Source organism: Otolemur garnettii, unplaced genomic scaffold, assembly GCF_000181295.1.
Source record: "Otolemur garnettii isolate 467f Iridium unplaced genomic scaffold, OtoGar3 scaffold00186, whole genome shotgun sequence".
Classification (NCBI taxonomy): domain Eukaryota; kingdom Metazoa; phylum Chordata; class Mammalia; order Primates; family Galagidae; genus Otolemur; species Otolemur garnettii.
Window position 1 is genome coordinate 2,511,644 of NW_003852581.1, and position 4,177 is coordinate 2,515,820.

Genomic DNA, 4,177 nt, shown 5'->3' on the forward strand with positions numbered 1-4,177 from the left:
GGATAAAGTCCAGAGAAACACCCAACAAAGTCGAAAACTGGGAGCCCAGCTGAGAGAGAAGAGTGATACCGGCAGGACACCTCTTCTGAGACAGACAGAGACTTCTAGAGGAAGCTCCACAGGTACATAAATCTCTCCAAAGGAATAGCATCCAGCCCCTCCCCCAAGAAAGTTGTGCTTTTCCTTTGTTTCCTCCGAGTCTCCTACAGGCCACCGATAAACTGAGGACCTATTCTCTCACTCCACAAGTGAGAGCCGCCAACAGGGAAGTTTACTACCCTGGAGGAACCCAGTTGAGACTCAGAACACCCTCCCTCAGGCAGAAAAGTGGAAGTAGCGTTTGCTCTGCCATTTTGAGTTTCCAGTCCACTCTCTCTCCTCTTGCCAGCTGGGACAGGGAGAGGAGAGCCAGGAATGACATCTACCCACCCTTTCAAGACCAACCCCCTGTTCCAATCCTTCACCAGGAGAACTCCTTGATCCACAGTTTCTGTGTGCAGACAGACCCCCCTCAGTCTGCGCATTCTGTGCTCAGCTGTCTCCCTGGCTGCTATCTGCACTTCCTGAGACCTTGGTGCCGGTGACCGGGACTGACTCCGAACAGGGAGGGCTACACACCCCACCAGGCATCCACCTCCGGGGCTTTGGTAGCCCTTAACAGTGATAGACTTCTGCTGGGTCGAGTCACTGAGCCACGCCCACCTCCCGGTGCCCTGCTGGCCCGCGGCTTCCATTGACTCCTGCCGGGGAAAATCACACAGTCCCGCCAGCTGCTTGCTTGCCTCCAGGGCTTTGGTGACTGGCCAGGGCAATTGACTTCTGCTAGGGCAGGTCAGCAACCACGCTTGCCTCCTGGGGCTCCCTGGCCCTGGATCACCACCAGCCCCTGCCTAAGAGGGTCGCACTGTCCCGCCAATGGCGCTCCAGCCTCCAGGGCTTTGATGACCAGGGAGGGCAATTGACTTCTGCTGGGTGGGTCGCGCAGTCTCACCCCACCTCCCAGGGTCTTGTCAGCTGGCAGTTGCCAGCAGCTCTGGCGGGGAAGGGTTGCGCCATCCAGCCAGCGGCGCGCGTGCCCGACTCTGGGGCATGGCGAATTGCGACAGCAGCTGACTTCTGCTGGGGCAGGTCACGCAGATGTGCGCCTGCCTCTTGGGACCTCCTAGTGCATGATCACCATGACCTCCCACCAGAGAGGGTTGTGCCATCCCGCCAACTGTGCGCGTGCCTCTGGGGCTTTAGTGGCTTGCAAGGACAATTGACTTCTGCTAGGGCAGGTCGCGTGTCCTTCTCACAGGGACTTGCCAGCTTGCTGTCACCAGCAGCTCCTGCCTGGGAAGGTCACGCCATCCCGCCAGTGGGGCACCTGTCTCTGGGGCTTTGGTAGCCAGCAAGGACAACTGACCTCCCCTGGGGCAGGTTACGCCTGCCTCCCAGGGCCTTGAAGTTACACTGACTCCTGTAGGGGTGGGCTGTATCACCCTGCCTGCTGGCCCCGCCTCCCAGGGTCTTGCCAGGTTGTACCCAGGAGAAAACTAGAAGAATTCACTGGCAGAACGGTTTTAGGGACGGTTTCCGAAAGGTGCAAATTCAACATGGGATGGAATCAGCAGAAAAACTCTGGCAACCAGAATAACCAGAGTAGATTAACGTCCCCAAAGAAGGATGGACTAGACCCAATGGAAGACCCACTACATAAACAGATATCTGAAATGTCAGAAATTGAGTTCAGAATCTGGATAGGGAGTAAGATCAACTGGGTGGAGGGAAAGAGGGAGCTAGAATTTCAAATCATTCAAAAGCTGTCCCAGGAATTCAATGATTTCAAAGATAAAATAATCAAGGATTATGATACTCTGAAACAAGAGGTTGCAGATTTGAAGAGCACCGTTGAATCCCTCCGTCAGAGGATGGACGAGGCAGAAGATAGAATCTCCGACACTGAAGACAAAGACTTTGAACGCACCCAGACTTCCAAAGATTTTGACAGATGGAGAACAAAAACAGATCTCTCACTCAGAGAGATCTTGGATAATTCGAAGAAAACTAATATTTGCCTCATAGGAATCCCTGAAGGTGACGAAGTTGCTCCACAAAACACAGAGGCTCTCCTTAACGAAATTATGAAAGAGAACTTTACAGACATGCCAATGGATCCTGAAATTAAGATAGCAGACAGCTTCAGAACCCCAGCAAGACTCAACCCGAACAAGGCATCCCACAGGCATATCATAATCAACTTTACTAATGTTAACATGAAAGAGAAAATCCTGAAAGCAGCTAGACGCAAGAAAACATTAACTTACAAGGGGAAGACTATTAGAATGACTGCAGATCTCTCTGCTGAAACCTTTCAGGCTAGAAGAGAGTGGTCATCAATCTTCAACCTCCAACCTCCTAAAACAAAACAACTTTCAACCCAGAATCCTCTATCCAGCTAAATTGAGCTTCATTTATAATGGAGAAATTAAATATTTTAATGATATTCACATGTTGAAGAAATTTGCCATTACTAAGACAGCCCTCCAGGATATCCTCAAACCTATCCTCCATAAAGACCAACGCAATCCTCCACCACACAAATAAACCCACCCAGAAAATTTAGACTAAATTCCAATCTCCACAGTCACAAAAGGATCAAAGATGTCTAATGAACCTTCAAAAAACTCAACACCCAAAATTATGTCAGGATTATCAATAGTGTCAATCAATGTAAATGGCTTAAACTGCCCTCTAAAGAGACACAGGCTGGCTGACTGGATACAAAAACTCAAGCCAGATATCTGTGCATTCAGGAAACACACCTTATTTTAAAAGACAAGCATAGACTCAGGGTGAAGGGATGGTCATCTATTTTCCAGGCTAATGGAAAGCAGAAAAAAGCAGGTGTTGCAATACTATTTGCAGATACAATAGGTTTTAAACCAACAAAAGTGATCAAGGAAAATGATGGTTACTTTATATTTGTTAAAGGTAGTACTCAATATGATGAGATTTCAATTATCAATATTTATGCACCCAATCAGAATGCACCCCAATTTTTAGAGATACTTTAACAGACATGAGCAACCTGATTACTCCCAGCTCCGTCATAGTCGGAGATTTTAATACCCCTTTGGCAGTGCTGGACAGATCATCCAACAAGAAGCTTAGCAAAGAAATACTAGATTTAAAAATAACCATTCAGCATCTGGACTTAGCGGACAGCTATAGAACATTTCACCCTAATAAAACTGAGTACACATTTTATTCATCAGCCCACGGAACATACTCCAAAATAGACCACATCCTAGGACACAAGTCTAACCTCAGCAAATTTAAAAGAATAGAAATTATCCCTTGCATCTTATCAGACCACCACGGTATAAAAGTTGAACTCAGAAACAACAGGAACTTCCAGACTCATACAAAATCATGGAAGCTAAAGAACCTTATGATCAACGACACTTGGGTCAAACACGAGATCAAGAAGGAAATTACCAAATTCCTGGAATTAAACAACAATGAAGAGATGAGTTATCAGAACCTCTGGGACACCACAAAGGCAGTCCTAAGAGGGAAATTTATCGCACTGCAAGTCTTCCCCAAAAAAACAGAAAGAGAAGAAGTTAACAACTTAATGGGACACTTCAAACAACTGGAAAAGAAAGAACACTCCAACCCAAAACCCAGCAGAAGAAAAGAAATAACCAAAATTAGAGCAGAATTAAATGAAATTCTAAACAAAGGGATTATACATCAAATTAATAAATCAAAAAGTTGGTTTTTTGAAAAGGTAAATAAAATAGATAAACCTTTGGCCAACCTAACCAAGAAAAAAAGACTCAAATCTCTAATTTCCTCAATTGGAAATGGTAAAGATGAAATCACAACAGACCCCTCAGAAATTCAAGAAATTCCTCCATGAATACTACAAGAAACTTTATTCTCAGAAATACAAAAACCTGAAGAAAATTGACCAATACTTGGAAGCACGCCACCTTCCAAGACCTAATCAGAATCTAGTGGAAATGTTGAACAGGCCCATATCAAGCTCTGAAATAGCAGCAACTATACAAAATCTCCCTAAAAAGAAAAGCCCGGGACCAGATGGCTTCACGTCAGAATTCTACCAAACTTTTAAAGAAGAGCTAATACATATATTATTTAACCTTTTCCAAAATATAGAAAAAGATGG